Below are 24,059 nucleotides of genomic sequence, written 5' to 3' on the forward strand. Positions count from 1 at the left end.
TATAAAATGTATTGCCAAGAAGCATTGTTACAATAGAGAAATAATCAAGTTCAAGTTTCAAGTTTGTTTATTATTTGTCACAACAAAATACAGAATACTTTATGATGAAATGCTCGTTTCTGTATGAGCCCCGGAGAGTGTGCTACATACAGTAAAAAGAAAGTAAGTAAAGAAAAGTAATCTACCAAAGACACATTTCCGAACCTTTTGTTCTATGTTTATATTGAATGTGAAAGTCCTGATAGGGAAATGAGTCCAAGTGTAAGGATGGGGTTTAACTGCTGTGCAGGGAAGCTTGAGACCCTTGATTTGATTATGGGTTCTGAGCATGGCTTTAAATTTTTTAAATTTGAAATGTATTGTACCCTTCTATAGCTCACCCTGTTGGTGGGTTGGTTGATCGCTCGGTCTGTTGGTCCACAAAAACATGCGTGCGTGCGTGCGTGTGAATGCATGCATGCACGCATGGATACATGTGTGTATGCGATCACAGTTTTGGATTTGCGCTTATTAAAAAATTGTGTTATGGTGTTCTGTTGATATGGTTGAGTTATGGTGATAAACAAAACCATTATACAGAAGAAACCTACCAAAAACATACCTGTTCGCACTAAGAAAGTAGTGGTTTAATGACGGCTGATTTAAAGGCCAAGGGCACCACGCCAGTAGACAAAGAGGTGTTGAAGATATTGAGTAGGGCTAGGGTTGGGAAGAGGGTCAAACAAACAGGTTGAGGGTTTAGCCGCACCAAATAAGTTTAGAGAGGGCACTAAGTGAGATGTTTTCAAGGCAGCATAGCGTATGGCTGGATTCAAAGTCAGGGGTTGGGAGGGACTCTGATTGTTGAGTAAGCCAACAATTTCATCTCTTATGAGATACATTTTCTTGGTAAAGAATTTAATGAATTTGTTAGCCGAGAATGCATGGTTTAGCGCAGTTGGTTGTTTCTGAGTACGTTTTGTAACTGTGTCAAACAGAAACTTTTAGTTGTTTTTGTTTTTGTTAATGAGCAAGTTTGAGTGCCTTTTTGTAATTATGTAAACTATCATTCCAGGCAAGGCGGTAAACTTCGAGTTTGGTCGAACGCCATTTATGTTCAAGTTTGCGACATGCCTTTTTTTAGGTCGCTTTCACACCAGAGGGAGCTGTTTGGTCCGGACCAGACGGACCAGAGTTTGTTTCCTCGGATAGTCCGCTTGGTTTGGGGTGGTGTGAATGGTCTGACAAACTCTGGTGCGGACCAAAAAAGCGAACTCTGGTCCGCCTGAAAACGTAGGTCTTGGTTCGCTAAGTTCCAAGTGAACCCTGGTGGGTACTTTTGTGGTGTGAATGCTCATCGGACCAAACGCAAGACCAAATATAGGAAGTGAACCGATAAACTGTGCATCTTGGGGAGAAGGAAACAAAACAAACACGTGGCGCCAGTGGCGAATCCTTGTGGAAGCCAACGGAAGCCATGCCTCCCTATATTCATATCAATTCATATCAAATTATGAAATATGAAAAAAAAAATAAAAAAAATTAAAATATAATTTTTTTTTAATATAGTTTACATTCTTTTTCATCTGTGCATCTGTGTTTTTTTTTTTTATTTTTTTTTTAATGTCTCCCTCTTCTCCTTCTCACTCCCTCTAACACACTGTCAGACTGTGCTCACTACTGCAGCTAGTATAGGAGAGAAGCAGTGGGTAGGTCTCTTTCTCCAGGCTTCCAGCATTATAGAGTGAGTCCAAACTCCAAATCCGATCCTAGCCAATCAGATTCGAGCTGACTGCCACTGTGCCACACCCTAAAAGTTTAAAACGGAGCTGGGAGGAAGACGTTCAGCATATTTTCCACCTGGAGGCGGGGCAGGTCAGAAGTTCACGTTTCCACCTGACTACCTAACGTGACATCCCATTAGTACTGAGGACCAGCGCAGAGCACACCACTGTGGATATTATGATTTAACAAATCTATCTGGCAAGAGGAGGACCACATTATTGACCAGGTAAGAACTGAGCAGCCTGACTAAGGACTAACTAACGTTATCAGGCAAGCTTGTATACCCTTTCATGACTGCAATGCAAGCCAGGGGCTGGATTACGCAGTAACTTATTCCTCCGTAGTAGCCAGGTTAATGTGCACCATCAAGCACTGCTTAAAAGCTAGCGGTGGGTTCAAAATATATCGGATATAAATGTCAAAGGTACCCAGCGTTCCATTAGGGTTTCACACACAGATGCGGCAGGGTTTGAAAGCTCGGCGTTGCTAATAAACATTTTAAATCATTTTTATAAACGAGTAAAACTGAGGCTGAAATGACTGCTTCCGCATTTTACAGTAGGAGCGCTCTGATGGCTGGGCGCGCGGCGCAACAGACACGTGAATGAATGAATGAATGAGAACTTTATTTAACAGATTGCAGAATGGGTACAATACAGTACGGCTCAATACACACAATTGTTAAGGGGATGCAGACCAGAGAAATACGTTTGTCTTGTCACGTTTGTCTAATAGACAGTCATATTCTCTCCCGGTGTTCTGCGGTATCCTACTCCCGAGTCCCTCCTCGAAAACAACACCGGCCGTATGTATATTTCTCTCCCACCCACCCACCCCCTCCTAATGTACAGTCCCCTCCCCATCATATGTATATACTCTGTCAGGATCTAGGGGTAACAGTACTGTATATTTGATGTCATGATGTCTTGTATGTCATAAATGTCACTAGTATGAATTGAAAATGGGGGACCCTGATGTAAACAAGACAAACGTCTTTCTCTGGTCTGCATCCCCTTATACAATTGTGTGTATTGAGCCGTACTGTATTGTACCCATTCTGCAATCTGTTAAGAAAGTTTGACTGGCCGCCGAGCCATACTGTAGTGTACATGGTGACTACTTGACTAAAAAAAAAAAAAAAAAAAAAAAAAAAAAAAAAAATTAATAAAAATATTTAATAATTTTTTTTTAATAATTTTGTTTGGCTTCCCCTGTTATTTTACCCACGCGACGCCACTGCGTGGCGCTGTCCCCCCTGCTCTACTCCACTGTGAAACAGAGAGAGAGAGAGAGTCCCTGCTGTCAGCGGAGTGTGCTGTGTGCGCGTGTGTATGCGTGTGCGTGTGCGTGTGTGTGTGTGTGTGTGTGTGTGTGTGTGTGTGTGTGTGTGTGTGTGTGTGTGTGTGTGTGTGTGTGTGTGAGAGACACGAGTGGAGGCTTTTGTTAACTAGGACCCAGTGAAGTCACAGACGGACACCGGAAGAAAGGGCAAAAGAAAAGTGTTTTAGTTTTTTTTCTCCAATCATCTGATTTGGGTCTCTTCCATCTCTTCTCTCCAGGAGAGCAGAAATCCCACAACCTTTCACAATGTGATGTTGCTGCATGTTTGTGTTTCGCGGATTTCACTCCTGAAGGGGAGGGATTTCCACTCCCTTTTCGATGTGTTCGAATGTGGTGTGTGTATGTGTGTGCGCTGGGATGCTCCTGAGATTAATGTGGTGTGTGCGCCGTAGAGCTGTCCCTGAAGCCTGTTTTTGGGATTCTATATATATCCAATAGACGAGCACCCTTTTCGTGACATTCGTGTTCAGAAAGTTTGGTGCGCTTGACAAATTGCAGTGTGAAAGCAAACCGAACCAAATGAAGATGAACAATGTTGCAACTTCACCCCCTGAATCGCACGAGTCCACCAAACTATATGTGAAAGCGACCTAAAGGAACGAGTTTCCTCGGTAAACCAGGAAGTGGCGTCGCGTGGGTAAAATAACAGAGGATGCCAAAAAGAAATTATAAAAAAATATGAACATGTGAGAGTTGGAAGAAACTTTACAATAACAGTAAACAAACAATTTTCCCCATCTATGACACTGTCCTTCCCAAATGAAAGATTTGTATATTTTTCTATACTGAAAGTATATTTCTCATATGGATGCATATAAAATAGCATATGCATATAACTAGAATAACTATTTCTCGCAATGATCATGAACAATTGATATTAAAATTTTACAATAATATGACCTTATGACATAACTGACTACACGTCACTGATCGCTAACAAGGTACTACACTAATCAGTCATACACAGAGAACCACTTACTAGAATTACATTACATTAACCTCTTAAATTATATATATATATATAATTTTTTTTATTTTACTGTGAATAACACCATGCTAACATTGACCAGATGTGGGAAATTGCCACTGAGCTCATTCAGCACCTTCTTGAGATCACGTGTACAAAATATTTAAGCAAATGAATAAAGGGCAGATGATTTACAGGGTTTTTTGTAGATACAGTACTGCATTTTGCCATCCGGACATATGCAAATATGAATATATAATATAGAATATCAGGCCTATAAATGACCTTATTATGGTCAAGTCATATCATAATTGACACATTCTATGGATCAGGCCCAATCTCCCCTTTCCAATGGCAGAGTTCAATCTGGATTTAGAACCACCAGGTGCCCCGACAGGGCAGCAAAAACCGTGAATGAAATCTACTGTAAGTACAGTTACTTTTTTATAATATCAATTGATCCGCCATTTTTCATCAGATTGCAACGCGTTTTTTTGCTAGACGTTCACAGAAAGGTAGGGAAACTAACTGCATTCTATTTTATGACAATAATGTTCAGGTTTTTTATTTTAATTTGCAATTCATTATACTTTATACTTATAGCACATGCATGAGTCTGGTCTCTCTTGAAAGGAAACATTCTGAACTGTCTTCCACAACAGGAAGAATCACTCTCTGAGTGCTAATGAAATAGAGTTACTAATTTTTTAACACACTGAACTCAAAGTTTTGTTTACTCACATTTCTGTTTACTTGTTGCCAGATGCCTGTTTTTGAGCTCCAGCTGAGAGGTAGGAGCTGGAACACATAACGGTTCCATAGCCTGTTAGTCTCATCTAGTAATAGGTCCAAAGTTGATCAAATTTGTGTTTTACAAAGGTTTTTGTAATGTGTGTACCGGCAATAATTCAGCGTGATTATCCAAAATGGAAGCACGCAATAGGTTGAGTGGGGTGACGATCGAAAGGCGGTAAATTCAACTTTCCAACAATGTATTGGTTGATTGGCAACAGCGCAGCCCGGAGCCGGCAGATGAGGGTCAAAGTGCCGTGACGTGTTTAAGAGGTTCAATTCATCATCCCCGCCCAGAGTCAATAGTTTAAGTAAAAGAGGATAAACCAAAATTGTGAATGTCGGGCCTTACAAATACATTTTATTTTGATTTGATTATCAATAAGGTAGGATATCTGGAACACACAAACACACTATTTTCTAAATCACATGCCATGAAACTCCTGGCTGAATTTAAGACTGCACAAATCCTGTTTAAATCACGAAACAATTCACTCCCGGGTAACATCCAAAAATTATGTTATAGAGAGGGGGGTTACAATTTAGAGGAGAGTCTAACTTCAAGAAACAGGCTGTTCATTCAACAATGTATGTATATTTCAGTTTGTGGAGTGAATATGAGTTGCATAAGATAATATAGTGTGAAGGTATACTGAATACTGTCTATCTGTATGTCATGTATGTCATATATGTTATGATGAATTGAAAATGGGGGACCCTGATGTAAACAAGACGAAAGTCTTTCTCTGGTCTGCATCCCCTTAACAGTTGTGTGTATTGAGCCGTACTATATTGTACCCATTCTGCAATCTGTTAATAAAGTTTTCAATCAACCAATCAATCAATTAATCAATCAATCAATCAATCAATCAAGGGGCGTTTACACTTCATCCTACTCCTGCTTGTTTGTTTTTTAATGTTTATTACTTGTTTTTTATTATTATTTATTTTCAATTTATGTTCGAAATAAATAAACGCATTCATTCAAGATATTGTGTGAGCAAAAGTATAGTTAATTTACTCATACAGTATGTACATCCTCTGGCCTCGCGCGGATCTCACAGCTGTGCCCGCACAGTGCAATACTCCAATTCAGCCATTGGGTGGGTGGCGCTGCTGAGCGGCCCTCAGAGCTATGCAGCTACATGCTCCTCATTTTGAGCAGTGTTGACCAGTTTATAAAAATGATTTAAAATGTTTATTAGCAACGCAGAGCTTTCAAACCCCGCCGCGTGTGTGTGTGAAACCCTAATGGAATGCTGGGTACCTTTGAAATTTATATCTGATATATTTTGGACCCACGGCTAGCTTTTAAGCAGTGCTTGGTGGTGCAAATTAACCTGGCTACTACGGAGGAATAAGTGACTGCGTATTCAAGCCCCTGGCTTGCAGTCATGAAAGGGGCTACAACCAAGCTAGCTTGGTTACGTTAGTTAGAAACCAAGCTAGCCTATGTATGCTGCTTACCTGGCCAATGTGGTGATCCTCCTGGACAGATATATTTGTTAAATCATAATATCCACAGTGGTGTGCTGTGCTGGTCATCAGTAAACGTCCCGCCGGCGAAAAATAAGTTGCTAATAAAGTGCTATATGCTTGCTTCATTGCATATTCCAAAGTGCCGCGAGGTAACCTGGTTCCGGTCACGTTTGCTTTTAATGTGATTTGATTGGCCACTTGGCCAGACGCGAAATTAGCATATATTCCCCTACCTAGAGAACCAAGCTGGGGGCGTGTTAAGGCCTAGGAGCTAGCCAATCCAACCCAGCTAGAATCTTATTGGCTAATAATGAGGTAATAGGAAGAATAATAAAAAAAAAACTGCCTAGCGTCCTAACCTCGTTCACAGCTTTATCTCGTAAGCCTCCAGGCTGTCAGTGAGTATGGGCCACAGTGACAGTGTTAGAGAGAGTTGGCGCAGTTTCGCTCGTTCGGTTAATTTCTCCAGGAGGGAGACAATTATTATAACACAGAGATGAAAATGTATGATTTTTTTTATTTTTGTAATATTATTGTAAAAAAATTCCAATTTAATTTTTTAATTTTTTAATTTTATTTGGGGACGCTTGGCTTCCCTTGGCTTCCATGAATATTCGCCTAACCAGGGAGTTTGTTTTTGCGGAGCACGTTTAATTATAGGCTTATAATGGGCGGCGTTAAGTTTATCTGTAAAGAGATCAAGGGGGCCAGAGTAAGAGAGGAAGGGAGAGAGGGTGTCTCGTAGGCAATTAACAAGAATTGGGACAGTGGAGGCGTTAATACGACGGCTCATGTAGGATTCTACACTGTCTGGGCGAACGACACATCACTAATTGGCTGAGGCTCTCGTCTTTTCAACATGCCTCAGTGCTGTGTCCCTTGTTGTTTTAATGAATCTGAGTCATAAGAAATATGTTGTGTAGTATGTGCTCCTAGTATCTCAATAATTATGAGTTTATAATTGATTACATTATTTTAACTGTGTTAACCTAGTCGACTTTTACATTTTTAACTTAATTTTTGTTACTTTTGACATCGTATTTAATCAACACTGAGGAGAGCGGATCATGTGTTAATTACCGTTCCTATCATATAATTGGCAGTCTTCTCGTTGCATATTGACCTTATAATTATTAAAAAATATATAAATAAAAATATATGAATAAAACTGGGGGAGGTTTAAATGATACAGTTCAAGTTTCAAGTTTGCTTTTATTTTTTACACCTATAAAGTACATGTACACTACAGTGAAATGCTTGGTTATGTATGAGTCCCTGAGAATGTGCTTCACACAGTAAAAAAAAATAAAGTAAGTGAAAGAGGAATAAGTCCCAACACTATACAAATATACAATATACAAACTTAAGTACAACCTAAGTACAATGAAAGTACAATGTTACAAAGTAAAAATGCAGACAATGAGGTACACATTTTTTTTTAAAAGGCAATATGCAAAATGGTATGGATGTAGTGCAAATCTCTTTAATAAATAGATAAATATGATGTAGTGTTAAAGTGTTTAACGTTTCTAAAGTGAGTGTTAAGGTGGGTGTTTGTTTAAAGTGAGTGTGTGCATGTGGATGTGGATGTGTGTGCAATGAGTGTAGATGGGTGGGTTGATGTTACATAGAGTCATTGAGCATCCTGATGGCCTGGGGATAGAAGCTCCTTCTGAGTATTTCTGGACTGGCCGGTAGTGCTTGCCTGACCGCAGCAGTGCAAAGAGGCAGTTGTTTGGGTGGCTAGAGTTTTTGGCTATTCTCTTAGCCTTGGCCCTGCAACGCTTGGTATAAATGTCCTGGAGAGTGGGAAGCCCACCTCCAATTGTGCAATAAATAAACAATAAGAAATCAGCTAAGACAGATACAAGTCAATACAGTGGTTGGAGATCATACCTTTAAATGCAGCAATAGAAGGAAGAACATTCAGCTTCAGAGTCAGTTTCATTATAATATTATTACAATAGTCATTGTAAAGGCGGCTGGGTGGCGTAACAGAGATTGCACTCGTCACCAATGCAAGAGACTCCGGTATCGAATCCCAGTCTCAGCATTGCCTTCGACTTGGGCCGGCTGTCGTACTGGCTCATTTGGCAGAGTCAGCGGGTGGAAAGTCGATGGGTGGGGATTAGACGTTGTGGACAGCGACTCCTACAGGTCGGTTGGGTGACGCCTGCACAGCAGAGACAGGAAGTATCGGGGGCAGCGTGAGCCTCCCACGCGTTACTCCTCGCCACTGAGAGTCCGCGCTGTCTGGTGAAAAGATGCAACAGGCTGCCTCCTCGTGTACCGGAGGGGATACGTGATGCAAGGCTTCTATCCTCACTACAGCCGACCAGTGGGAGGCATAGTCTAGCAACGTTCAAGACAGGGGAGGGGAAAATTGGCAATACAAAATTGGGATGGGAGAAAAATAGAAAATGAGGAGAAAAAGTGGATAAGAAAAACAATAGTCATTGTAATTGTATTTATAATTCAAATTAGCCTTGTTGGTGGTTAATAACACATGTTTCCTTGGTGTGACAAACTCAGAACACATGTATTATTGATGTACTCCGACTGAAGTCACTGACTGACCCAAGGGAACTGCATCATGGGTGGCAGATGACATGTCAACTTGTTTTCTTTTCCCTAGCATGTGGCATTAATATGCATGATCCATACAGCCATCTGGGGCATAATGTAGGTGACTGTTTCCATTAGTCTAATTGATCACATTTGTAAAGAGGTTTTCCCCATGTTCAAAGCACTTTAAATATTAATTTCCATAATCAGCTTTGTACTTCTTCCAATTGTATTGATTTATTTGATTTATGGATCCAAAGGGATCCACAACATCCACAACAAATCCAAGGGATGACATGCAAAAATGACAACACTTATTTCCAGCGTGGTCCCCGATGTTCTGACCAAAGGACACATACAAATAACATATAAAACAACACATAAAGCGGCGGTTAGGTGGTCGAGCGGAGATTGCGTTCGTCACCAGCCCCGGAGCTGTGAGCTTGGTTCGCCTGTTCGAATCCAGCTCACAGCTCCGGGGTTGTCACCAGCTTGGCTGGCCGTCTGCACTGATACAATTGGCTGTATCAGAGGGTGGGAGAAGCTGGCGGGGTGGGTCCGGGTCGTTGTAAACAGCGACACCTACAGTTCGGTCGGGGCGCCTGCTAAGCGCGGATTGGACGTGAGGGGGATAGTGTGGTCCTCCCACACGCTACGCCCTCTCAATGAGAATCCGCGCTGCCAGGTGAAAAGAAGCGGTGATTGGCTGGACGTGTGTCGGAGGAAGCACGTGGTAGCCTCCACTCTCCCAAATGATCTGACTGTGGGGGGTAAAGCGCAGCGACCAGGAAGGGACTGGGAATTGGCATACGACTAACATTGGGATGGGAGAAAATCGGAGGAAAATGGAGGGGGGAAAAGACCAATAATAATTAAAAAAAAAAAAAAAAAACACATAAAGCAAAAGTCCAATACAACAAATCCATATTCTACATATCTAAAAACAAGTCAATAACATCCTGACCAAATACCATAAAATAGTGCATTTCTTATACCATCATTAAAACAACAATACGAGTTTGACCCGACAGCTATCCGGCCACTTTACCCCGGAGATATGAGTGAACCTGACCTTTAAATATTCCTCTAGATCCTGACAGTTTTATCCTAAGTGGAAGGCTGTTCCACATTGAGATCCTGGTGTAGAAAAATTTGCTCTGAGCCATGGACTTGACCTGCAGCACCTTACAAGAGCGAACACTGGCCCTGGTATTGTGTCCATGCTGCGTATGGACCATATTGATCTGATACTTCGGATAGCTTGGGGCTGCTGTACCATTTACTATGTTGAACATGTGGTTCAGTTTCAACTGTTCAAACCTGAGGTGCACTGGTAGCAGTCCCACTTTTATGAATTCGGCACTTCCTACATGCGTTCTGGGAGGCACACCTAGCATGTACCGAATAGTGTTTGCATCACCTGAAGTTTATTTTTTTATTTAGTCGACAGACTAAAGAGCCATGCTGCGCTCGCATAGTCAAAATGACACTGAAGCAAGGATGACACAGCAAGTTCAAAAAGCCTGGTATTCCGATACAGGAACTTGAGTTTGCCGGCACACTTGTTGTTTACATTTACATTTACATTTAGTCATTTAGCTCAACGCTTTTATCCAAAGCGACTTACAAGTTCTGTACGACAAGACAGCAAGAAGGGTACAACTCTATCAGCTGAGTAACAATGTTTATCAAAGTGTTGCGTGTTACAGTGTAGGTTAGTTTATTAGGACAAGTGCATGACAGTAAGGTTAGTCAGGGTTAGAGATATATATATATATATTTTTTTTTATTATCATCATTTCAGATAATGGGATGGGTAGTTCATTCCACCATTGTGGGGCAAGGACTGAGAATAGGCGGCTTCTCTTTGATGACCCTCCGGGAGCTTGGATAGAGTAGGTCTGAGGCAGCTGGAAGATGCAGAGCGTAGGGGTCTTGAGGGTGTGTAGTTAGAGACCATTGACCGGAGGTAGGCGGGAGCGGTTCCCTTTGCCGCATGGTATGCTAGGTCGAGGGCCTTGTTGTTGGCAGCACTAGTCTCACATGAGAGAGACTGCTCTAGTGTAAGTGCTAGGTACTTGACACTACTTTTCCCTGTGACTACTGCTCCATTACAGGAGACTTCCATGCAATCGACTTTGCCTAATCTCCTTGTTGTGCCAAAAAGGATCGACTCAGTCTTGCCTAGTTGAATGGACAGCTTGTTATCTATGAGCCACTCTCTGGCACTTTCTAGCTCAGAACTCAGAGCTCTCTCAATCTCCCTGACATTCCTACCTGGCACCAGAAGTTCTGAATCATCTGCATACAATAATAGTTTACATTTCACAGATGCTGGCATGTCATTGACATATATCAGAAATAATAGAGGACCTAAAATGTATCCTTGAGGCATCCCACATACAATGTCCAGAGGTTCTGATCTGACACCTTCCACCTCACAGACTTGAGTTCTCCATGTGAGGTAAGAAATGAACCAACTGACAGCAGTCTGACTAAAACCCATGCACTCAAGCTTTGACTGGAATATAGCATGGTTCACGGTACCAAAAGCTTTCTGGAGGTCGAGCAAGATCATTCCAACATAATTGCCATCCTCGAAGTGTTGCTTGATGTAGTCAATAAGATGAATGAGACACGTCTCTGTGGAGTGGGCTGCTCTGAACCCTGACTGGTGTTCATACAGCAACTTGGTGTCTACTAGATCCTCCTCAACCTGCTCATAAACTAGACCCTCAACTACCTTAGACATAACTGTTAAAATAGAAACCCGCCTATAGTTTCCAACGTCTGTCTTACAATTCTTCTTAAAAAGGGGGTATGTACCAATCTATGGTAGCCATTGAGCCTGCGTAGCCCAAGGTTGGGTTCTACCAGTAGGCAATTTCCACCCTACAGTACATTGTAAAGCGCTTTGAGTGTCTAGAAAAGCGCTATATAAATGCAATTAATTATTATTATTATTCATGATAGTAATAGTAACACATGGTAAATACACATGATAGTAATATTATTATTGTAACACATAATAAATGTATGTATGATAGTAATGTTAACATAGCAACATAACAAATACACATATGTGACTCGGCACCGTCTAGGCCGACTTGTGACGGCAGTTAACATTCCTCAGAAATCGCGAAATGTCTCGCAAACATGTCAGTCTCCTGATCTGTGCCTCTCCTTGTTCGTCTCTCTGTCCCGCCTCCGCCGTCCCTCGCCTGGGGTTCAGCTGAGTACGGTACAAACCAAAGGGGTTGGCAATTACATATCGAATTATCCAATCATTTGGTCATAATGAGACTTTGCTTTGTTGCATCCACCGCTGAAATTAATCCATTATAAATGCCTGAAAGGATAATGAGACCCGGCGGAGGTAATTTTAAATCCGCGGGGTGATTTTAAATCCATTTAACAATTTATGCTTTTGAAAACTCCAACCAAGCAAATTTCTATGAATATTACATGGAGTATTATTGAGTACTCTTTTTAGAATGTGACTGTAGGAGAGGAATAGAGGGGAAAAAAGGTTTAAGCCTTATCTGCTCTCGGTTGTCATGGGAAACATGCGTTCACTGGCCAACAAATCAAATAAAATTTATTTGTAAGGCCCGACAACACACGTTAACACTTTCAGTGCCCAGCAGGGGGGCGCACGATTTAGTGCTTGAATGCTCACCATCCACTTCAATGTTAGCGTTAATATCGCCTAATCTATGTTTTAAATTATGGCTATGTGTCTAATCTGCCCGTCGCTTATCAATGACTAATTTTCCAGTCAACATTGTCGAAGCGGATTGTTTTTTTATCGGTTAATTTCCGTTTTATAGCATCTTGAAAAGCCCTCGTTTTCAAGGAAAATAAAAATATATATTTTTCGGCCTATTTATGAATCGTTTTCAAATAAACGCTAGATTTTCGATAGTATATATCTATATCTATATATATATATATCGTACTGTATTGTACGATAGAGCAGCTGGTCGCAGAGACGCGAGTTGAACGAACACATCGGGAGGAGAATGAATGAATGAATGAACCTGATGTAAACAAGACAAAAGTCTTTTTCTGGTCTGCATCCCCTTAACAATTGTGTGTATTGAGCCGTACTGTATTGTACCCAATCTGCAATCTGTTAAATAAAGTTTTCATTTATTCATTCATTCTCCTCCCGATGTGTTTGTTCAACTCGCGTCTCTGCGACCAGCCGCTCTATCGTACAATACAGTACGGCTCAATACACACAATTGTTAAGGGGATGCAGACCAGAGAAAAACTTTTGTCTTGCTTACATCAGGTTCATTCATTCATGCATTCTCCTCCCGATGTGTTCGTTCAACTCGCGTCTCTGCGACCAGCCGCTCTATCGGAGATAGGATCACATTGTCAAGTCAATTTTATTTATATAGCACATTTCCAGGCAGCGGCAGCTGGCACCAAAGTGCTTCACAGGCAGGTTGATAAAAACAAAATAATGTGATGCAAGATATAAGATTAAAAACATTATAAAGCAATGAAAGTAATAAAAACAAAATAATATGATGCAAGATATAAGATTAAAAACATAGTAAAGCAATGAAAGTAATAAAAGCAGGTAGGACACAGTAAAACAAAGAGGATAGAAGGGCCAGTGGTGATTAAGTGGGGGCGAAGGCCAAGGAGAACAGGTAGGTTTTTAAAAGTGATTTAAAAGCCTGCACGGTCTGGGCGGTCCGTACGCTGAGGGGGAGGCTGTTCCACAGTCTAGGCGCTGCGGTAAAGAAAGCTCTGTCTCCCCTAGTCTTGAGCCTAGTTCTAGGCACCACCAGTAGCAGCTGGTCAGCTGATCTGAGGGATCGTGGGGGGTGTGGCGGTGCAGGAGTTCGGACAGATAGGGAGGAGCCGTGCCATTTAGTGATTTAAAAACATTTAGGGCTAATTTAAAATCGATCCTAAAGCGGACAGGCAGCCAGTGGAGCGAGGCCAAAACTGGGCTGATATGTTCATGTTTTTTTGTTTTGGTGAGGAGGCGCGCGGCTGCGTTCTGCACCAGTTGTAGGCGGCGAAGCAAGGATTGGTCGATGCCCGTGTAAAGGGTATTGCAGTAGTCGAGGCGAGTGGTGACAAAGGCATGTATCACCGTCTCTAGGTTATTTTGGGAGAGGTATGCCTTTGCAGTGGCGAATCCTTATGGAAGCCAACGGAAGCCATGCCTCCCTAATATTAAAATATGAATTAATATCAAATATGAAATATGAAAAAAAAAATATATATATATAATTTACTTTTTAATATAGTTTATATTCTTTTTCATTTTTGTGTTATAATTTTTTATTTTTTTTTAAATGTCCCCCTCTTCTCAGGGCCGGATTAACGACCGGGCCGACCGGGCCGCGGCCCGTGGGCATTGAGTGATGAGGGGCCTAAAAAAAAAGAAAAAAAAATATTTTTTATTTTTTTTAGGCCCCAATTATTATAATTTTTTTTTTTTACTTTAATTTTTTTTTGGGGCCACTCGTCACTAGAGGCCTTTTGGAGGCCCCTCGTCACAAGAGGCCCCAAATTATTATTTTTTTTACTTTTATTTTCTTTTCTTTTGGAGGCCCCTCGTCACTAGAGGCCCCAAATATTTGTTTATTTTTTTTTAACTTTTATTTTAAACATTTTTGGAGGCCCCTCGTCACTAGAGGCCCCACATTTAATTTTTATTTTTTTCTTATTTTGGAGAGCGATGTCATACTGTGACACTGAATGATTGGCACTGACTGACGCTCTCTGATTGGCCACTGACATGTTTGCCCAATCGCGTGATGAGCTGTGTCTTTGCCCATTTCCTCGTCAAACAGCCTGCAAACTACCTGGCGTTCTATCGCCATGCTCTAAGACAAACTCTAACCTTAACCAACTTCGAAAGAGTGCCTAAGCTTAACCGTCGAAAGAACTTGCCGTCAGCCCGTCACGCTCTAAGACAAACTCTAAACTTAACCAACTTCGAAAGAGTGCCTAAGCTTAACCAGTGTAGAAACAGGCTTGATTGATTGATTGATTGAAAACTTTATTAACAGATTGCAGAATGGGTACAATACAGTACAGCTCAATACACACAATTGTTAAGGGGATGCAGACCAGAGAAAGACTTTCGTCTTGTTTACATCAGGGTCCCCCATTTTCAATTCATCAGGACATATATACAGTCAGTACTGCTACATCTATACATTTATGACATACCAGATTTGCAAATGCAGTACTGTTTGTGATACAGAAGGAGTCAGGAAAAGGGAGTATATACATTTGACGTAGAAACTGTACATCGGCATCGGCCAATCAGAGAGCGTCTTGCCAGAAATGCGGCTAGGTTTAGAAATAACGCGACTAGGGGCCTCCACACTACACACTAGTACTAGTACTAAATACCTATATGTCCCTATGCCATAAATGTCATGTATGTTGTGTATGTCATAAATGTCTATATGAATTGAAAATGGGGGACCCTGATGTAAACAAGACAAACGTCTTTCTCAGGTCTGCATCCCCTGCCTTAACAATTGTGTGTATTGAGCCGTACTGTATTGTACCCATTCTGCAATCTGTTAAATAAAGTTTTCATTCATTCAGTAAAAAAAAATAAAAGAGATACGAAAATTAGAAATATAGGCCTCTCTCTTATACATGCCTCCTCCTAATACAAGCCTGGTATCCACTACAGTTGAAACAAATACAAGCCGGGGTTACTATTAGAGGAATTACGGTATTCTATATATTTTTTAAAGTGACATAAAAACGCCACTGTGCGTGCGTGCACGTGTGTGTGGGGGGGCCTCCACAAGAATCTGGCCCAGGGGCCTCTGAAGTCTTAATCTGGCCTTGCCTCTTCTCCTTCTCACTCCCTCTAACACACTGTCAGACTCACTGTGCTCACTGGAGCTAGTATAGGAGAGAGGCAGGGGGTAGGTCTCTTTCTCCAGGCTTCCAGCATTATAGAGTCCAAATCCGATCCTGGCCAATCAGATTCGAGCTGACTGCCACACCCTAAAAGTTTAAAACGGGGCTGAGAGGAAAACACTCAGCATATTTTCCCCTCTGCACTCTGAACATTGTATTAACCCGTAACTGTTCCCACGGGCCGAATATTGCCCCGATCCTCGCGAAATTAAATCCACGGGGACCTCTCGGCGTGCCGAAGCTTTTCCTAAATCACTTCCATCATCGAAAACGAGGGGAAAAGGTCGGCTCGCGACCCTGAAAATGTCGCGTGATTTTAAAAACGCTGTATTAAGTGAGCCTTTTATGGGATCCACGCGAGCTTTCTATCGTGGAAACATCTGGGCGTCCCACAACTTTTACTCATTCACATGTAGCCCCGAAAATGCTTAGAAAAGGAAAACAGAAAGCGTGGAATAAACTCGCTGAAACGGAAAAGTGTCCCACGGGCGCGCAGTGATTCCGATCCGCGTGAAAATATTCACGGCCATAGAGGAGACCATGGGACACCTTTTTGCAACCGAATATGTGTCTCGTATTTGCTCCCACGCGGCGCGCAAAATCGTGCAAGGAAAGATCGGACCAAAAATAAACCAATGCTCCAGCAGTATTAATGACCCTGATGTAAACAAGACAAACGTCTTTCTCTGGTCTGCATCCCCTTATACAATTGTGTGTATTGAGCCGTCCTGTATTGTACCCATTCTGCAATCTGTTAAATAAATAAAAAGAAAGTTTGACTGGCCGCCGGGCCATACTGTAGTGTACATGGTGACTGCTTGACTTAAAAAAATAAAATAAAAATAACAATATTAATAAAAATATTTTATGTTTTGGCTTCCCCTGTTATTTTACCCACGCGACGCCACTGTGCCTTTGTCTTCGCCAGGAGTCTAAGGTGGTAAAAACTGTTTTTGACTACGGCGCTGACCTGTTTGTCAAATTTAAAATTGCTGTCGAAGATGACCCCGAGGTTCCTGACATAGGTGGAGAGGTTTGGACCCAGGGGACCAAGTGCGTCAATGAGGGGGGTCGGGGGGGCACTATTAAAAACAATGACCTCGGTTTTCCCTTCATTTAATGTCAGGGAGTTTTCAGACATCCAGCACTTGATTTCTGCCAGGCAGTCAAGTAGTGGTGTTATTGATGTTTTCCCTTGGGTGGGTTTTAAGGGGAGGTAGACCTGCACGTCATCGGCGAAGCAATGGAATAAGATGTTATGTTTTGCCAAGATCTGGCCTAGGGGGAGTATATATAGGAGGAAGAGAGTGGGACCCAATATCGAGCCTTGAGGCACCCCGCAGGTGAGGGGGGCCACAGAGGAAGTGAAGTCACCAAGTTGGACAGAGAAGGTCTTATTACTTAAGTAGGACCGGAACCAGTCTAAGACGGGGCCCCTAAGGCCTACGTAATGCTCGAGGCGAGGTAAGAGGATGTGGTGATCTACCGTATCAAAGGCGGCTGTGAGGTCAAGGAGTAGTAGTAGGGATGAGTTACCTGCATCAGCAGCTGAAATCAGGTCGTTTAAGACACGGAGGAGGGCCGTTTCAGTGCTGTGTCGTGGTTTAAAGCATGATTGGAATTTATCATGGATGTTTTTGTGTTCAAGGAATGATTGTAGCTGTATGTAGACTATGCGCTCCAGTATTTTTGATAAAAATGGTAATTGTGAGATGGGTCTAAAATTGGCAAAGACATTGTGTCATGTTTTGCTAGAGGGTGTATATGTTTATTATTCCGAATAGATCTACACGGGCTTATAGCCTATAATACGTGACATTTGAAGCAGGCACAACTGCTGTTGTAATTTTCTGGTAATAGCTGTTTCGAGTGTTTATTATTACTGCCTTCCTATACCCAGTTAAATCTGTCTTCATATCTCACGCCCCAAAGGCGATAGCGAGGGGGGGCGTACGCGTATAGGTCAGTGGCCAATCAGAGCGCAAAACGGGAACCCGGAAACACAACTGCGTTGGTAAAAGCATACACGCGGGCCGGACACGTCTTCTTTAAACAAGTCAAAAAGAAACATCACAATAGGTCAAGAACAAAACACCATAAAGTCCAAATTTTTTTAAATAGATGCAAAATAAATGCAACACTCCAGACATACCGCACGCGAAGGTAAGGAAAAACTCACTAAAACCTAGCAATTGGAAAAAATGCACCACAGGCTTCATGGAGTCATGGCTGAACCATAACATACCTGTACTGGGACCAGCTCGATGTGCTTCATGGAGTCATGGCTGAACCATAACATACCTGTACTGGGACCAGCTCGATGTGCTTCATGGAGTCATGGCTGAACCATAACATACCTGTACTGGGACCAGCTCGATGTGCTTCATGGAGTCATGGCTGAACCATAACATACCTGTACTGGGACCAGCTCGATGTGCTTCATGGAGTCATGGCTGAACCATAACATACCTGTACTGGGACCAGCTCGATGTGCTTCATGGAGTCATGGCTGAACCATTACATACCTGTACTGGGACCAGCTCGATGTGCTTCATGGAGTCATGGCTGAACCATAACATACCTGTACTGGGACCAGCTCGATGTGCTTCATGGAGTCATGGCTGAACCATAACATACCTGTACTGGGACCAGCTCGATGTGCTTCATGGAGTCATGGCTGAACCATAACATACCTGTACTGGGACCAGCTCGATGTGCTTCATGGAGTCATGGCTGAACCATAACATACCTGTACTGGGACCAGCTCGATGTGCTTCATGGAGTCATGGCTGAACCATAACATACCTGTACTGGGACCAGCTCGATGTGCTTCATGGAGTCATGGCTGAACCATAACATACCTGTACTGGGACCAGCTCGATGTGCTTCATGGAGTCATGGCTGAACCATAACATACCTGTACTGCCCTGCAGAAGCTAACCGCAGTAACTATGCAAACAGTGAAATTAAGAAAAATGGCTTTAAAGTTCTTTGACTATCCAGTGATTTTGTAGTTACTGCAAAAACATTTTCTCTAAAATCCAGCAAGATTGAACTCTGAAACTTTGTCACCAGATAAAACAGATATTGAGAAGTTGACAATTTCACTTATAACTCAATTTAAAAAAGGAAATGTAGTTACTGCGGTTAGCTTCTGCAGGGCAGTGTACTATTGAACATGAGGGCTTCACGGTGTTTACACAAAACAAATTTATTTGGAATCATTTAAAAGAATAATACATCCACATAGCTTTCAGAAAGGTGCAGAATAAAAGATAACATTCAGCCACTAGATATCCCCCTAGAGCACCAGCATGTCATCTAATCAGGTGCATTCCACGTGGGGAAATGGGAAGTAGGGAGGGGATACATGCACGCAATAGTAAACGACATACATTTTCGACCCGCTAAATAGTTTTCATTTAATGAATCAATAACTTTTGGGGGGAAAAGCAATACTTTTATTCTGCACTATCTTGTAATGATTAATCTCCATAAAATGGTATCTATAGCACCTTTAATATTCTTACTTTTATTTTATTCTCATATTTTATTTTTATTACCCTGCCTGTATCCCTTCTCTCCCTCTCCTGACTTGACACCGGAATCAAGATCCGTCTTTTAGCGGGGTGTCACCCTGGCAACGGAATATTTTAACACCCACACATTCTTTAATGCGAACACAAAAGCGGCTTTCTGTAGATTAACACATCAAAGAGGTTACATAAAAACTGTAAATCAGATCAAGGGGGCCGGAATAAGAAAGGAAGGGAGAGAGGGTATCCGGTAGGTGTTGAACGTTGGGAGAGTGGAGGCATCAATACGACAGCTCATGTAGGATTCCATTCTATCAACTTGAAATTTGATTAGGTAATGTTCTAATAGGGCAGGAACATGAGGAGAGATGGTCAAGTCAGACACAGTGAGACCGCGGGCAAGGGTGTTCCCACCATGGTCAGTGGTTTGGTGAATGGTTTGAAACAAGACAAAAAGAGTCATAATGATGTCAGTAAAAGCGTTGTTTAACTCATTCGGCGCCATACCCGAGTAAAATCGGGTTATCTTGCCAGCGGTTAAGCGCCATACCAGTTTTTTCTTTTATTCTATTTTTGTATTCATTACAGGCTCACGGACCTCTGTGTTACCATAGGAAATCATTCTGAGACCCTGAGAGTGCAATACCGGCCAAATCTTACTAGGTGGCAGTATCGCCCACCCTTTGAAACCTTATTTCACACTGTGTGTCACATCTAATGTCGTCCAGGCGGAGAATTTAGACCAAGCCAAGTAAATCGCTTCATCCGAGCACTTCGAAATGCGTTCAGCACACTTGAGGCATATCTTGTGCCACTTCATGTCAGGGACCCGATCAACATCAATACTGGAAATCAAGATCAGACAATTGGAATATTCTTTTTGGAATAATACCGATCAAAGGTAAGGACTATCTGACGTCAATTCCACCTTGATCCTACAATGATTTCATATCGATCCAGCCGATCAACGTATGTAGTATTCAAAACAAATGCCGTTGCTGGCGATCAAAGCATCAAAAAACTACCCCCCCCCCCCCCCCTTTCATGCATTGATGATGAAACATAATACCTATTATATACCTTTGATTTGGAAATAGTAGCGTGTCCAGGCGAGCAACGCAAACGCTTTTAGCAAAATTCACATATCGCTCCATAACGCATGTTACCAGGAACTAGCCAGGATCACTCTGAAACTATACAATATTCACCACGGTATAACGCGCAAATGTATACATGAAAACATTTATTATTTTTCACATGTTGGACGAGGGATAGTTACTGTCAAATGAGCCATAGTATTGTTTCCATAGCTATAATATAGAATATAGATATAGCCCTGCAAACACCGCCACGCACAGTGAAAATCCCTATCTTTTAAAGCAGTGGCCCATTGAGTACAAGGATGGATAAAACGGCTGGCCGTGAATGAGTTAAGCATGGAGCCTCTGACAGATCGTCACACCATGCCTTCTCCCCCTGGCCCTTCCAACTTATTTGAATCAATGCAGGGACGGCAAAGGTTTGAAAAGAGTGAAGTGTCACAGGGAGGTACATGAAAGGTGCAGCGGGGGGGGGGGGGGGGGGGGGGGTCAAACACTGGCATTGGAAGGAATGCTTAATAGAGATCCAACACAGCTTTTCATAAAATGAAAACGCCTGACATTTAAAAAATAAAAAAAACTGGGGGGAAGGGGGATGGACAGCTGATCCATTCCTCTGGAGCGATGGGGAGATGGTGCAGCGTTTGTTCTGCCGTGTTTGAACCCTGGAGGACGGGGAGCATATGGTTGCCAGGAGTCAGACCATGAGAATTGTCAATAGTTGATTTGGTCGATACTTTTGTTCCTGAGCAGGTAAGACATGTACCAAGGCAAGGGGTCAGGCCTGCTTTGCATGGCTCCCAGCCTGCTGGGGCTACACAGGCTATACTCCTCCTCCTCTCCCTGCAGTAAGGGATGGGGCACAGCCTGCTGGGGCTACACAGGCTATACTCCTCCTCCTCTCCCTGCAGTAAGGGAGGGGGCACAGCCTGGAGGAGTAGCTACACAGGCTATACTCCTCCTCCTCTCCCTGCAGTACGGGAGGGGGCACAGCCTGGAGGAGTAGCTACACAGGCTACTCCTCCTTTTCTCCTGTTTTTCTCTGCATCTTTCTGTTTTTAGATTAACACTTTCAGTGCCTTTGATTAACGTTGATTTACCCCGTTGAATGCCACCACCCACTTCAATGTTAGCGTTAAAAAACGCCTAATCTATGTTTTAAATTATGGCTATGTGTCTAATCTGCCCGTCGCTTATCAATGACTTGTTTGCAGTCAACATTGTCGAAACAGATTTTTTTTTAATCGGTTCATATCCTTTTTATAGCATTTCGAAAAGCTATCGTTCTCTCGAAGATTTTCGGAAAATTGAAACATTCCCCCATAAACGGCATTTATTGGAATATTCTCGAATACACTAGACACGTTGTCATTTGTCGGCCTATTTATGAATCGTTTTCAAATAAACGCTAGATTATCGATAGTATATGTGTACTTATGCACACTATAGACGCGAGCTGAGAAATCTATTCTCTCGTTTCCTCAAGATCACACACAGCCACACACACACATACACACATAGGGGACACGCTGTTATCTCAGTGAATACAGCTCCGATTACCCCAAGACTGGCAACATAGACTCCTTACCTTAGATCAGATGTTCTCCAAAAATATTATTCCAATTCCTGATCGCCATTCCAAATATTGATCACGCTTATTGATTGATTATTGGCTGCTGTAAATATATATTCCATGCTGCTTTCCGTCTCGCGATCAGATCCTTCTTGATCAGACGGCTCGCCAGCACAATGGAGCCAGTTGGCTCCACCTCTACAGATCTACAGATCCCAGGTCCGTCTACACAGGGATAGACGATAGGGGGCGCTTTTTCCCCATCTGAGCTCTTGGAGGGGTTGCTGTACCAACGGGAGACTCGGTTGATGAAATATGAATTCAGATTGCTAATAAAAAAATAAAACAACATTTGTCGTCGTCGGCACTCACCGGGGGGGCTGATAAAACAAGATATGTCGTTGCTGGCACTCAAAGGGTTAAGAGAAGCAAACCAACAAATAAAATAAAAAATAAAACGTGACTCCATAAAGGATCTATAAAACAGAGTCATCAGGAACCTGTCAACGTTGCACTTAACCAGTTTTGCTCAAATAAAAGAAGGTTGGGGTCATGACGTCTTAAAATCAACACACATATATTTGGTCTTTGTCTTAATTCCAAAAAGGCTCAAATAATCTGTGACAGGGACCATGGGACACTTCCTCCTCCTTCAGCAGGCTCAGTTTAACCAGAGCATCTGTCACAATGCTGAGGTTTTCAATCGCACTATGGCAGTCCAAAGCTATGATTCACAAATAATTGATTGTAATAAATTACAATAACCTTATTGGGAAAACAAGTCAGCAGTAGGGGTACATCTCTGGCAGCTAAGGGTAAGTGGTATTGTTTGTCATACAGTGTCGAACTTGAGTGCTAAACTCTTGAGTGCATAGTAGTATAGACATATTAGCATAGTAGGTAGTATAGGCATAGTAGTTATATTTCGTATGGCTTATCGCGTCCCGCTCAAGCCTATTGAGATACCCCTTATCTCCTTGTACTTACTGTACACCACCACAAACACAACTTATACACCCACACCTGACCGGGTCCCGCCTCTATGGAGGCGTAGCCTATAAGACCATGGTCCTGGTCACCAAACACCCTTCCTCTATTTTCGTTCCATCATATTGGATGCAATGCACCTTATGTAACTAGTAGTATGAAAAAGATTGGAGGAATTGTGTAATGTTGAAAGCTTACCGCAGGGGGAAGGCTAAGAGAATCATCAAGGACTCCAGCCACCCGAACAACTGCCTCTTTGAACTGCTGCGGTCAGGCAAGCGATACCGGAGTCTTAAGGCGAGCACAGAAAGACTCAGAAGAAGCTTCTATCCCCAGGCCATCAGGCTGCTAAACGAACAATAAACACTATGCAACAACCATCAAATGCACACAGCACACACACCCACGCGCACACACTCATTTAAACAAACAACACACTGCAGCACCCACTCTCCACACTTTAGATCACACAAACACACTTTATATTTATTGATAAAGGATTTGCACTACAACTCGTACACCTACTGTAAATTGTACCTAAATTGCACCTCATCCCATTTCTGCCTTGCACTATATAGTATTGTATATTAGTACACTGCATAGTATATTGTATATTATATGGTAACTCAGTTACGTCTATTCTGCATCGAACATTGTACATATGTCTATACTGAACACTGTGACTTTTTTTTTACTTCTAATTTACATGCTATACTATGTTATTTTATTTCATACTTATCTTGTCTTGCACAGTCTCTGGAGCGTAACAGTAAGAAGCATTTTGTATAAAAGTATTCTGTACTTCTGTATGACAACTATTAAAGAAACTTGAAACTTGAACTTGAAACTACCGGAGGTTGCGTGCCCCTGGCATCTTCGAGGCATGTTTCAGCGACACGACGAGCCTATGTTGATGTTCCTCATCTGTCGGCAGCCAGATCAAGGTGCAGCGTACAAGGTTGGCTATGGAGCCGGGTTGTACAACGGTGAGCCCTGTGTCATTAGGCACGAGTATTAGTGTTAGTAATGCTGGG

The 24,059-nt window shown here is 42.2% G+C and overlaps 1 protein-coding gene across 1 annotated transcript in view; it reads left to right on the top strand.

The window, feature by feature from the left end:
- LOC311235671 (glutamate receptor ionotropic, delta-1-like) overlaps nucleotides 1-24,059 on the top strand; it is a gene marked incomplete at both ends in the record, with an annotated part of 337,043 nt that overhangs the window by 88,338 nt on the left and 224,646 nt on the right.

This window comes from Notolepis coatsorum (genome assembly GCF_963971535.1).
Source record: "Notolepis coatsorum genome assembly, chromosome: 10".
In the NCBI taxonomy this organism is placed as follows: Eukaryota; Metazoa; Chordata; class Actinopteri; order Aulopiformes; family Paralepididae; genus Notolepis; species Notolepis coatsorum.